Source organism: Galeopterus variegatus, unplaced genomic scaffold (genome assembly GCF_000696425.1).
Source record: "Galeopterus variegatus unplaced genomic scaffold, G_variegatus-3.0.2 Scaffold286, whole genome shotgun sequence".
In the NCBI taxonomy this organism is placed as follows: Eukaryota; Metazoa; Chordata; class Mammalia; order Dermoptera; family Cynocephalidae; genus Galeopterus; species Galeopterus variegatus.
In genome coordinates, this window is record NW_007726397.1 from 578,967 (window position 1) to 593,972 (window position 15,006).

Here is a 15,006-nt window from a genome sequence, read left to right on the forward strand (position 1 = left end):
CCATAGTGTAAAGAGTCCTCCCTCCTAGAGAACTTGCCTCTCTTTCAGTCAGTGGGTTTCAGGTCAGAACACTGGGTCAGATCCTGAAATTGGGATAGAGATAAGGACTTTTCACTGGGCTTCCTCTAGTCTCTTGATCACCCATCCTTGATTTCTTTTGTTTGTATGGATTAAACATTACTCTTATTGACTTGCCCTAGGAATTCTGTATTCTGTTAACCATCTTCATGGATTATGACAATTGTGACCACCTTGCTTCTGGTTGAGTGTGGCTACCTGGCCTCTTTTAGGAATCCTACCATTCCCTTTGCTATCAATGAGTCCAGCTCTGAAATAGCATCTACTACCATCATCCTGGCCCTGCAGAGGATAGCCACTATTGAAATTCTTAGTGATGTTGGTGCCCCTCTCACTAGGACATTTCTTGCCACTGTGATAGACAGAGTGTTTTCTGGCCCCTCTCATGGAACAGTCAACGTAGTGCCTTTTCTCATCTTATTTAGTGTATCTGCTCTAGCATGGCTACTTCTCTGAGCCTTTTGATCCCTTCCCTTCTTCTACTGTTTGCTGTGACAGTTCTGGCATTTCTACTTTACTGTTTTCTCCAAACTTCCAAGATCCATCCTAAGTTTGTCTTAGCACTATCTTCTGGGGTGTTAAATTTTCTGTCACAAACATAGTATCCTAGTTCTTACTGGCATATGCTAAGTCCTGCCATTTCTTTGGGGGTATAATCTCTTTCTTTTCTTAGAAGCCCCCGAATTTCCTCAATTGGGTTATGTTGTGATTTAACTCTAGCTATTGGTCTGATGGCAAAAATAGGAGGTAGGAGTAGATCCTGAGAGGGCACGTTATTTATCTATTGCTGTGTAACAAATTATCCCCAAAATCTAGCAGCCTAACAACAAAATTTATTATCTCACACCTTCTGGTTCAAGGCCTCCCATGAGATTGCAGTTACTATGTTGGCTGGGGCTGCTGTCATTTCAAGGCTTGACTGGGAATGAAGAATCTACTTCTAAGATGGCTCATAATATGGCTGTTGGCAGGAAGTCTGTAATTCACTGTCTAATGGCAGGAAGTCTCAGTTACTCTCTGGGTATTGGCAGGAAGTCTCAGTTCCTTGCCACGTGGGGTCTCTCCATATGCCGCTTGAGTATCCTCACAACATAGGAGGTAGCTTCCTCCAGAGCAGGTGATCCAAAAAGAAGAAGAGGGAAACCACGATGCTTTTTATGGCCTAGCTTCAGAAGTCACACTGCCATTTCTGCAACAGCCTATTGGTTACAAAAGTCAGCCCTATTTAAAGGAGAAGGGGACTCCATAAGAGTGGGAATGTCAGGAGGCGGGGACCATTGGGGCCATTTTTGAGGCTGCCAACCACAGGACAGTGTCGTTTTTGCAAGAAGAGTCCATAACTGTCCTCAGGTAAGCCGTGAGTGCTAGCCTTTACAGAAAGGGGTAAGCCAATTCTTCAGGTCCATAGGGTTCAGGGAAATCTGGGGATTTGAGAATTTTGAATGCATCAACTTAGGTGTCCACATGCTGAATCTGGGGTATCACCCCTTCATAATCAAAGACTAGATTCTTTTTTTTTTTATAGATACTCAAAACTATTTTTAAAAATTGCCTTTACTACAAATTTAAAAGTCTGGAGAAACTCCCCCACCCAAAGAGTTCATAAACATGTACAGTAGAGCTAATTCATTTAAACAAGACATTATTAAAAAGGCAAAAGATAGTATCCATATGCATTAGTCCAACTTCTAAGAGGTTAGTACAATCCTTGGGTAGTAAGAGTAACAAGGTTAGTAAGGTTGCCTTAGCCACCAAAGTTTATAGCTCAATTTCTTCATTGAAGACAAAGGTAAAAAAATGTTATAGTCCAACAAAGGATAAACTAGTACTCCATTCCCAAATTATATTTCTTGATGGGGCCCCAAATTTCCCACCTGAGATGATGTTGAGTTTTTCTTTTCCACTGGCCCTTGGGATGCTCCCCCAGATGAACTCCTCTGATTCTCTATTTCTTTTGGCACAAAAGTGAATAGAAACTTTCTTGGAACAGTGCATGCTACTGGGGTATAATCTCTGACATTTAAAAACACTGGTTAATATGTAATTGAACTTTCAATGAGAATGCTCCATGGGCACTCATATTTGCTGATGCCACACGAAGTAAGAGTATAAATGAACTCAAAGAAACTAGACAACACTCTGTTTACAGGACAGTCAGTTCTTAGATATAGCTCATGAATCTGGATGATCAGGATATTCACATAAGTTGCCTGTCTAATTTGGACCCAGGGCCAGAATTCAGTACGGGTTACAGACAAATCATCAAGACCATGAATCATCACAAAAAGCATGAGGAGCCCTCCTAATGTACCAGAGGTCTTCGTTGTTTCAGATCTCAATCCAAGGTGTTACAGAAAACAGGAAATCAAATCTCAGAGACTCGATTCTAATGTGGAATACCTTCTGGGTTGAGAATTTAATATCCTCTGGGGCTCTACTATTCTTACAATGAAGTCCTGGGTCTGACACTGAGCTTTTCCTCACCGCCGGCTGCAGGATATGAGAGTTTTTCTATATGCCTGTAAAAAGGCCTTCTGGTACATTTAGCTTTAATTAGTGATTAATTACACTCAGCCTTTCATTGTCTTTCTCCAATGCATGTCTTCCCTGACAACAGCCATCCATTTCCATAGTTCTTAAAATTATCTACCCTATATCTCAGATACTTGATGCACTGCTCCTGCCCGTGCATTCCTTTCCACTGTTTCCTTTCCTAGCTTACCTCAATGCAAGTTTTAAAAATTGCACTGCTATTGCATGTCAGGGTCTCTTGGTGCTTCATCTTATCACTGTGCATGAGGTGCTCATTGTAGCCTATTTTAATGTCTGCTTTCTCAGACCACTCCTGCACCAACCATTGCTGGACAGGCTCACTAAAAACGGGCTCCAAGATGGAGATTCGCATGCTGGAAGGTCACTGGGGAACGCTCTTGGGATGAAGGAAATAAGATGAGGCAGAAGGAGAAGATAAACTTCAGTGCAGCTACAAGAAAGCCCTCAGCTAATACCATGGGCTGCTCTGGATATGGGATAACATCTCAGGATTTGCCTGAGTTGATACAAAAGTGCTGGGACTTCATACTCCTGCATTTAACAGTCATTGGATGGGGCTGCCACCAGAATGGGGATAAAACTTTGAGCAAGGCAGCTCTCAGCTGAGGGAACTCAGCCACCCATGCTCCCAGCACTGGGGAATAAGTGCTTTAATTCTGAATGTTGTGGTAGATCTAGGGGCACGATGCAGTACTGGGGCTGAAGCTAGGGTGAGGCAAGGGAAGATGCTAGAGTGCAGAATTTAAGAGGGCACACACTTTCAGTTGCCAGCTTGCACAACCCTGGGAGCAAGCACCACCTTAAATTTTGTGTCTGGCTTGAGTCCCCCTGCACAGCATCACTATTAGTATGTAGGTCCTGGCATGTGGTGAGTGCTCAGTAGTTGTTTATTATTGTTGTCATTATTGCTGTTACTGTTACTACACGGGTCAGCACAGCTGAGTTTCCCACATAGCTGAAACAGGGCAGCTGGCCAAGTGAAAGTGGCTTTCAAATCCATGCTCTGTCTTTGTTTGATAAGACAGGCATCCACCTTTTAAAGCTGGAAATGCCTTCCTAGAAGCGGAAGCTGTGACAGACAGCACTGGTTGCCTACTCAGAACCCTTGCTAACAGAACTCCAAAATTTGGAGTATCGGATAGTCAGATGCTTCAGGGGAGACTGTCCTTCCTCAGCCCTGGGGTGAATTCTAATTGGCCTAAGCCAAATATGGTGGTCCTATTCCTCTTGCCAGTGATTGGTTTAAGCATGGGTATGTGGTAAAATTCTGGCCAGAGAGATAAAGGGAAGGCTGCTGGAGGCTTCTGAGAAATATTTTCCTCACTGATAGAAAGAAATCCTCCTGAGGACTCATCCTGTGGTTGCTGTCTACTCTTGACTCCCAGGACTATGACAGCATCTTGGGGTCATGAGGGGAGTCAGCTAATAGGTCAAACCAATGCTCCGAGGATGGCAAAAGGGAAAGAAGAAAAGATTCTGGTACTTAATGACATTTTTGCGCCACTAAATCTTAGGGCCTTCATACCTTGACCTTTTATTATGTGATAAAATTACTGTTCTTATTACTTAAGCTAGTGCAGGTTGTTTTCTGTTATCTGCAGCCAAAAACATCCTATTGTAACTGATACAGTAATGCCAACTGATAGGGCTATTGAAGGATAGTCTATAAGGTGATGAATTGCCCATATAATTTATACCTATAATCAGCATATGATTTGCATAAATTAGCAGGTTTATTGTATGTTAGCTTTATTAAAATATCAGAATTGGTCCAGAACATGACCCACATTCACTTCGGCCTCACCTGCTTAGAGCCACAGTGAAACTTCCATTTTAACATTCAGTTCTTACTTGAATAATCTTGTGTTTGTTCATACTTCAGAAAGTAAGCCCCAAGAAAGGACTGTAATGAAGAAATAGAAGACTGACCAGAGGCTAGACAGCTTCTTGCTCCTGGCACTGGTCTGCATGTACTTGCACTAGAAGATGGGTACTTGTACTGTAAGAGTAGTAGCTCCAGTGTAGATGGTTGGACAGAATGAGTTTCAGGAGAAGAAGGCACTAAAATAATAGTAAATGACCAGATATAGAATATCAAACAGACTTGAGAAATGAAGGAAGCTGAGTTTAACTGAGAAGATTCTGGTATTTTAACCATGAGTGACTGTTCCCTGACTTCTCATGAACGTTGCTGTTCTGCCTATGGACAACTCTGACAGGAGTTTCCATCCAGGCATCTGGCTCAGGCAGGCACTTTTGCTCTTGGTGCTGCTCCTGGTTGATGCTTGGGTTTGTCACTGCATTTCTCTACCTTATGGGTGAGCACCTTTTGGTGTATCTGCTAAGCTCACAAGCTGACAAATTTCCTAATTGAGGAATTGGTCCCTCTCCTTCATCTGGTCCACAAGGATGGACTCTTTAGCAGTCAGGTAGGTATTGCTGAGAGATCCTGGCCATCTCTGATTGGTGCAGGGATAGACACCTGATCGAAACCAGACCAATCATTTTCTCTTTTGGAAATTTGGAGTTGTCACCATGAGAGACATCTGTTCTTTATAGTTCCATCTATAAAGTGTGTAAACTTGGGAGCTGTGGAGTGATCATTTTCTGTCCACCATGAAAATGGATAAGCGAAAAAGACCAATCTATAGAGAGAGAAGATAATTCTCCCTTTGCATCCAGTCCCACATCTCCTTTGAGCATCTGTTACATGTATCGTCATTGTTCCCCACTTGGCTACTCTGTCTCATCCTGGCTTGTATTGATGTTGCTGCTTTGTACACATACTGCTTTACCCCCCAATTCTACTTATTCCATAGGCTTTTGTGTCCATGAGTTCAGACTTGATCTTATTTACAATCAGCACTCAATTAGAATCATCAGCCAGAATGTTACAAATGCTGTTTGGGGAGCACACAAAGACAGCCTCAGAGCAGAGAACAGAGGAACTGTGACACCTGGGGTATGACGGATATGCTTTCATTATACCAGAGGAGGTCCATTATCCTCATACTTGCAGGTTTTGTGTTTCCCTGTGCATATGCTTATCTTCTCTGTCTCTGTTCTGTGGCAGTCTTTGTGCATGCCCTTGCTCTTGCACTTTCTCTGGAAACTCTGTTGCCAAGAAACAAGGAAAGGCCAAAGCTCTTGATGCGAAACAATTTTAATAAGTGAAGGGAGAAGGAAAGTTGGCAGGCATCAGGTGTGCTTTGGGCTTGCTTAAATATAATGAGGCATTATTTTTTGAAAACAAGATGAAGAAAATTGGGAAGAGTTCAATAATTACTAGGGTAATATCATTGTTCTGTGCCAGGAGTTTTATAATAATGAGAATGGAATTGGTGCTCGGTCCTTGGCTTGGACAGTCAATCCTGCGTCACGGTTTTGATTTAAGCAAAGCCTTTAGATAGCAATGGAGGATGGTTTGAGAACACTGGAAGTTGACACATGTACTTGATACCTGGATGATGGATGTTTAGATTTTTGTTTTTGTTATAATTTATTACAATATTTAAACCTAAAATTATTTTGATATGGAAATCAAGCCATCATATCCACATGTGTCAGGGGTATCCAATTAAATACCTTATTTACCATTATTTTTAAGGTTTTAAAATTTTTAAAGCAAATTCTATTTGTGTGTGTGTGTATATATATATATATATTATTTTTTTTTTCTGGTAGGATAATCTTCTCAGTGCCTATCATCCTATATTACACAATGTATGTTAAATAAATACTTGCATCAGTTCATGAATGAATATCTAAATGGTGATTTGGAAAAGTACTTTTCAAATTTTAGTGTGTAAGAATCACCTGGGGTTCTTGTTAAAGTGCAGATTCTGATTCATTTAGTAGGTCTGGGTGAGGCCTGAGATTCTACATTTCCATTTCCAGGTGATATCTGTGCGGCTGTCCATGGACTATCTTTGATTACCAAGGACTTAGAAGACTGTAAAGAAGGAGCTTCACGTAGATCAGCAACACCCTTTGGTGTTTTTCTCCTGGGTCCAAGTCAATGGTAAGGTGGACTGAGCAGTGAATGCAGTTGGAGGTCTGCAGACCTATGTTCTAGTTTGACTGTGTCACTAATTAGCCCCATGACTTTGAGCAGATTATTCACCCTTTTTGGACCTCAGTTTCCAGTCCTGAAAAATGAGGGGATAGGGCCGGATCATGTTTCAGGCTGTCCTAAGGCGTCCTCTAGCTCTTCAGAAAGGCTTCAGGGACCCCCAAGAAAAGTGTGTGAGGCTCATTTGAGGAGGAAGAAAAGCAGTGAAGGCCATAGAGAAGGAGCCATTATTTAGAAAGGCAGGAGAACAACCAGAAATGTGTCCTGTCACTAAGAAGGAGGCTTTCAGAAGGGTGTAGTGGTGGATTGTGTCAACTATTTTCATTCAATTGTCATTCAGCACTGTATTTAAGGCCCAGCATGTTGCCCACTCCTAGGATTATAATGCATGTGTTGTTCTGAAGAAGTCTGAAAAGTAATTCTGGGCCTGACCCATTATGGGTGGTACCTATAGTACTCTAGATCATTCTTCATCAGTCTCCATCCCTTAAGTATATTAGTGTGCTTGTCCTCTGAATGCCCCTAAGAAATGCATGTGGTCTTGATGGATTATTTCATTACTCTTCAGTGTCCCCATTACTGCCATCACTATTAGAATGAGCTTCGTGGATGAGGCCATGACTTACCTCCCCAGCACTGATGTTCTAGGATTCAAATATATTCATGGCAAAGGAGGAGGAAAGGGAAATACTAAGTGAATTAGTCACCAGCTACAGCAGCACTGTCACTGGGGGCTGATCCACTCACCCTCCTTCCTGCTGCTTTCACCAGTGGACCTTCCGTTTCCGTGGCTCCTTGGGAACAGGAGACACTTGACTCATCCAGCTGCCACTCTTGGACAGAGCTCTACGAGGAGCTGACAGCCAAAGTCTGGCTGGGGTGAGGCATATACACTGAGATCTCTTTATGTCATCTCTTTATTTCTGGGAAAAAGAGAGGGAGAAGAAGAAAGGAAAATTTTCTAGTGACACAATTTTATAGTTTTATAGTTCTAGCACTGACTATGTCATTAATTAGGCTGAAAGTTAAGGGATGGAAAAAATATTTCATATAAATAGTAACCAAAAAACAGCAGGGTGACTATACGTATGTCAGATAAAATAGATTTTAAGTCAAAAACTGTCATAAGAGAGAAAGAATGTCATTATAGAATGATAAAGGGGTCAATTCATCAAGAAATTATAGCAATAGTAAGCATTTATGCACCCAATATTGGAGCACCTAAATATATAAGGCAATATATTAACAGAGCTGAAAGGGAAAATAAACAGCACTACAGTAATATTAGGGGATTCTAATACTCCACTCTCAGAAATGGATATATCACCCAGACAGAAAATCAATAAGAAAACATAGGATTCAAATTACATTTTAGATTAAATGAACCTAATAGACATATACAAAATGTTTTATGTAACAGCAGCAGAGTACACATTCTCCTCAAATGCACATGGAACATGCTCCAGGATAGATCATATGTTAGGCCATAAAACAAGTCTTAGAAAATTCGAGAAAACTGAAATTATATCAAGTATCTTTTCTGACCACAATGGTATAAAACTAGAAATAAGTAATAGAAGGAGAGCTAGAAAACTCACAAATATGTGGAAATTAAACAACACACTCCTGAACAACCAATGATTCAAAAAAAACAAAGGGCTGGGGCCGGCCCGGTGGCGCACTGCTATAGTGCGCCACTTGGGAAGTGCGGTGGCGCTCCCGCCGAGGGTTCGGATCCCACATACAGACTGGTTCCCGCTCACTGGCTGAGCGAGGCGCGGGAGCAACACCGAGGGTTGCGATCCCGTTGCCGGTACAGGGGCGACACTGTGGGTTGCGATCCGTTGCCAGACACGGAAAAAGACAAAAAAAAAAAAAAAAAAACAAAGGGAAAATTAAAAAAAATCTCAAGAAATCAAAATGGAACCTTAACATACCTAAACCCATGGGATACAACAAAAGCTGTTGTAAGAAAGAAGTTTATTACAATAAACACCTACATTAAGAAAAGAAGATGTTGAATAACAACCTAACGCTCATGCCTCAAGGAATGAGAAAAAGAACAAACTAAGTCTGCAGTTAGCAGAAGAAAGGAAATAAAAAATATCAGAACAGAAATAAATGAAATAGAGATTAGAAAAACAATAGAAAAGATCAATGAAATAAGAGTTGGGGTTTTTTTTGTGTATGAAACAATAAATCAAGTTGAAAAACCTTTAGTTAGACTAAGAAAAAAAGGAGAGAAGACTTAAATAAATAAAGTAAAACTAAAAGAGGCAGCATTACAACTGATACCACATAAATACAAAATAAAATAGATTATGATGGACAGTTATACAGCAACAAATTAGATAACCTAGAAGAAATGGATAAGTTCTTAAAAACATACTCCCTACCAAGACTAAATCATGAAGAAATAGAAAATCTAAACAGACGAATAACGAGTAACAAGGTTAAACCAGTAACAAAAATCTCCTGACAAAGAAAAGATGAGGAACAGTTGTCCTCATGGGTGAATTCCGCCCAGCACTTAAAGAAGAATTAGTACCAATCCTTCTCAACCTCTTCCAAAAAATTGACGAAGGGGGAGCATTTCCAAACTCATTTTATTACCCAACATTACCCTCATACCAAAGCAAGACAAGGACACTACAAGAAAAGAAAACTACAGGCCAAATCCCTGGTGAGCATAGATGAAAAAATCCTCAACAAAATACTAGCAAACCAAATTCAACAGAACATTAAAAGGATCATTCACCATGATCAAGTGAATTTATCCCTGGGATGCAAGGATGGTTATACAAATCAATAAATGTGATATACTACATTAACAGAATAAAAGGTAAAAATCATATCATCTCAATAGAGGCAGAAAAAGCATTTAACAAAATTCAATATCATTTCATTAAAAAATTCTCATCAAAATAGAATAGAAGTAATGTAACTTAACATAACAAGGGCTATATATGACAAGCCCACAGCTAATGTCATACTCAATAGTGAAAAGCTAAAATCTTTTTCTCTAAGATAAGGCAAGGATGCCCATGCCCACTCTCATCTCTTCTATGCAATATAGTGCTGTAAGTTTTACCCAGATTAATTAGGCAAGAAAAAGAAATAAAAGGCACCCAAACTGAAAAGTAAAAGTAAAATTGTCTTTGTTTGCAGATGACATGATCTTGCATGTAGAAAACCCTAACGACTCCACCAAAAAACTGTTAAAAGTAATAAAGGAATTCAGTAAAGGTGCAGGATACAAAATTGATATACAAAAAAATCACTTGTGTTTCTTTACACTAATAACAGACTGTCTGAAAAATTAAGAACAATTCCATTTATAATAGTATCAAAAAGAATAAAATACTTAGGAATAAATTTACCCAAGGAGGTAAAATATCTGTACATGAAAATTATAAAACACTGATGGAAGAAATTGAAGAAGACACAAATAAATGGAAGGACATCCTGTGTTTGTGGATTGGAAGAATTAATACTGTCAAAGTACCCAAACTACCCAAAGCTATCTTCAGGTTCAATGCAATTCCTATCAGAATTCCAATGACATTTTTCACAGAAATAGAAAAAATAATCCTAAAATTTGTATGGCACTGCAAAAGTCCCTGAATAGCCAAAGAAATCTTGGGAAAGAAGAACACAACTAGAGGAATCACACTACCTGATTTCAAAGTATACTGCAAAGCTGTAGTAATCAAAACAGTACGGTATTGGCATAAAAACAGACACATATACCAATGGAATAGAATAGAGAACCCAGAAATAAGCCCAAGCATATACAGTCAACTAATCTTATACAAAATTGCCAAGAAGACACAATGGAGAAAGGATAGTTTCTTTAATAAATGATGATGGGAAAGCTGAATATCCATAGGCAGAAGAATGAAATTGAACCCTTATCTTACACCATACACAAAAATAAACTGAAAATGGATTAAAAACTTAAACATAAGACCTGAAACCATAAAAATACTAGAAGAAAACACAAGGGGAAAATTCCTTGATATTGATCTGGCAATAATTTTATGAATATGACAGCAAAAGCACAGTCAACAAAAGTGGGTGTCAAAAGCAAAAGTAGATGTCAACTGCCTGTAATGACCTCTGGTGATTTTGCTTCCGCCTCTGTCACCTTGGAAGCTGTAGGGAGGATGCCAGGACATTCCAGAAGCCAGGAAATGGATTCAGTGGCTTTTAAGGATATGGCTGTCAACTCCACCCTGGAGGAATAGGCTAAGTTGGATCATTCTCAGAAAAAAAATTCTACAGAGATATCATGGGGGAAATCTTTACACACTTGACTTCTATAGGGAAAAAAAAATGGGAAGACCAGAACATTGGAGATCAGTACAGAAATCATGGCAGAAATCTAAAGTAAGCAATCATATTGTAGACAAAATTACTGAAAGTAAAGGAGGAACCTTCATCCACATACCAAATCTTAATCTGAATGAGAAACATCCTCATGGAGTAAAACCATGTGAATGTAGTTTGTGTGGAAAAGTCTGCATGTGTCTTTCATCCCTTAATAGGCACATCCCATCTCACACTGGACCTAAACCATATGAAAATCAGGAATATGGAGAGAACCCATATAAACATCAGCAACATGGAAAACCCTTCAGTTATCTCCACTCCTTTTGAGTTCATGGAAGGACTCACAGTGGAGAGAAACCCTATGACTGTATGGAATGTGGGAAAGCCTTTGGCTGACTCTGTTTATTTCAAATGCATGAACAGACTCACACTGCAGAAAAATCCTATGACTATAAACAATGCGGTAAACCTTTCAGGTAGTCTAGTTCTTTTCAAAGACATGAAAGAGCTCACACTGGAAAGAACCCATCAAATGTAAGAACTATGGAAGGGCCTTCATTCTCTTGCAAAGGTTCAAATACACATGGTAGTACACTCTGGAGATGAACCTTATCAGTATAGGATGTGTGAGAAAACCTTTGGCTGCCACTGTTCATTTCAATAGCATGAGAGGGCTCACAATGGAGAAAACCCTATAAATGTAAACAATCAGATAAAGCCTTTAGTTTTCCCAATTCTGTTTAAAAACATGAAAGAACTCACATTGGAGAGAAACCATATGAATGCAGGAAATGTGGGAAAGCCTTCATTTCTTTCTCACATGTTCAAAGATACGTGATTCTGCACGCTGGAGATGGATCTTACAACTGTAAGATATATGGGAAAGCCTTTGACTCTCCCAGTTCATTTTAAATACATGAAAGAAATCACACTGGAGAGAAACCCTATGAATGTAAAGAATGTGGTAAAGCTTTCAGTTGTTCCAGTTCCTTTCCAAAGCATGGAAAAACTCATACTGGATAAAATGCTAAATGTAAGGAAAATGAAAAAGCCTTCAGTTAGCCCATATACTGGCAAAATCATGAAACAAAAGCACACTGGATTAAAACCACACTAGTCTTAAAAATACAGAAATGTTTAAAATTTTACCAACTCCTTTAAAAGTCATGTGAAAATTCACACTGTAGCAAAATCCTACAAATGTCAGAAATATGGAAAGCTTCATGGAAATTAATTCATGTATAATGCTCTAAAAATTTTACAACATAAAAGAAATGTTGTAAAAGTAATAAATATATTATGTTCATTATTGGTTTATTTCTTAAAGTGGATTTATGGGCTATCGATTTCTACTTCTTTTGCAAGGAACCTCTGAGGTAAGATAGTTCTGTAAATGCTCTTTAAGCAATTATGATTAAGCTTAATAGTTAGTTTTATTTTTAGGTCAGTTAATAAAATTTTTCTGTTTCCAAAAAAATAAAGAACACAAAAGTAAACAAGTGGGACTACAGCAAACTAAAATGTTTCTGCACAGCAAAGGAAACAATCAACAAAATGAAAAGGTGACCTATAGAATGGGAGAAAATACTTGCAAATTAAAAATCAGTTAGGGATTAATATCCAAAATATGTAAGAAAATTATACAACTCAGTAGCCAAAAATACCTGATTAAAAAATGGACAAAAGACCTTATATTAGTCAGTTTTCTATTGCTTATAATAGAATACCTGAAAGTGGATAACATATAAAGAAACAGAATTTATTTCTTACAGTTTTGGAGGGTGAGATGTTCAAGGTCAAGGGGTTGCATCTGGTGAGAGCCTTCTTATTGGTGGGAACTTTCTACAAAGTCCTATGGCAATGCAGGGTATAACAGAGAGAGGGCTGAGCAAGAGTGCATTTCCACATGCTTTTTCCTCTCCTTCTAAAGTCCCCAGTTTACTCCCTGATAACCTACTAATCCATGAATGGATTAATCCATTCTTGAGGGCATAAGCCTCACAATCCAATCACCTCTTAAAGGCTTCACATTGGGGATTAAATTCCAACGTGAGCTTTGGAGGGGACAAGCATTCAAACCATAGCATTCCACCCCAGGTCCTCCAAAGCTCATGTCCTTCTCACATACAGATACATTAATATCATTCCCATAGCCCCCAAATCTTAACTCATTCCAGCATAAACTCAAGAGGACCTGAATAGACATTTTTCCAAAGAAGGCATACAAATGGCCAATGAGTATACTAAAAAGTACTCAACGTCACTAATCATCAGGGAAATGAAAATCAAAACCATGATGCGATATCACTTCACAACTGTTAGGATGGCTATTTTAAAAAATTGAAGGTAAGTGTTGGTGGGGATTTGGAGAAAAGGGAACACTCATACACTGTTGGTGGGATTATAAATTGGTACAGCCATTATGGAAAACAGTATGGAAGTTCCTCAGAAAACTAAAAATAGAATTACCATATGACCCATCAATCACACTTCTGGGCCTGTATCCAAAGGAAATGAAATCAGAATCTCAAAGAGAGAGCTGCACTTCAATGTTTATTGCAGCAGTATTCACAATAGTCAAGATTTGGAAACAACCTAAGTGTCCTTTGACAAATGACTGGATAAAGAAAATGTTAAATATATATATATATATATATGTTAAATATATATATATATGTTAAATATATATATATGTTAAATATATATATATATTTATATATATACACACACACACACAAATATATATACAATGGAATATTATTTATCCTTAAAATAAGAAAGAAATCTGATACCTGCTACAACTTAGATGAATCAATATGCTTGTTATTTGTGACAAGATGGATGAATCTGTAGGACATTAAATTCAGTGAAATAAGCTGGGCACAGAAAGATAGATACTGAATTATCTCACTTATTTGTGGAGTCTAAATAAATCAAACACATAGAAACTGAGAGTAGAACGGTGGTTGCTGGGGATTGGGGAGGGTGGGTGTAATGGGAGATTTTAGCCAAAGGGTACAAACTTTCAGTTATAAGATGAATAGTTCTGGAGATCTAATGTACAACATGGTGATTATAATTAACAACAATGTATTGTACACTTGAAATCTGCTAAGAGTAGATCTTAAGTGTTCTCATCACGGAAAACCAAAACAAACAAACAAACAAAGTAACCAGCTAAGGTGATGGATGTGTTAATCACTTCACAATGTATATGTATGTCAAAACAACACTTTGTATATCTTAAATACATACAATTTTTATTTGTCAATTATGCCTCAATAGAACTGGAGGGAAAAAAAAGTGAGACCTTAATGAAAGTTAGAGGAAAGGCATTCCATATAGGAAAAATGGCCCAAACAAAAGAGCCAAAGCAGGAAATTGTAGGGTGCATTTACAGGTAGACAAGGCTAGCTGGCATAGAAGGGATGCTTAGGTGAGCAAAGAAAGATGAACTTGCAGAAATGGAAATATTAGGCTAAGAGCTGTAAGCTGTTTTCTCTAGACTGCAAAGGACTGTAGAAGATTATAAAGGGGTGACAACTTGTGCAAAGAGGAATTTAAGGAAAATTAATCTGTCAATAATATGTAAATACATAAGCTGATAGTAAACTTCATGAGGGCCGGGACTGTCTCTATTTTGTCCACTATTGTCTCCAAAGCACTTAGTGCAATGCCTGGCATGATCCAACTCAATATAAACAATTCATGAAACAATAAATGAAAGAAGTATTGGCAAAAATTCAGTCAGAAGTCTTACACAAAACACCCAGTTTTATGAAATGAGACTAAGGTAGTAGAAGAAAGGAATGGCTACATGCAAGAGACTTCACATCTGTTGTGTATGGTGACTAATCACATGTCCAGGGAGATGGCGAATGTGAAGTCCAGGCTGACTTGAGTGCTTGGGAGATAAAAGCCCAGAAAAGAGGTTCTTTGGGTAAAATGGTGATGAATTTGGTGTTCTGCAT

General features: G+C 38.7%; 1 pseudogene; it reads left to right on the plus strand.

Moving 5' to 3' along the window:
• Window positions 1-234: 234 nt before the first annotated feature.
• Window positions 235-12,058, plus strand: LOC103585931 (annotated as a pseudogene).
• The last annotated feature ends 2,948 nt before the right edge of the window (window positions 12,059-15,006 follow it).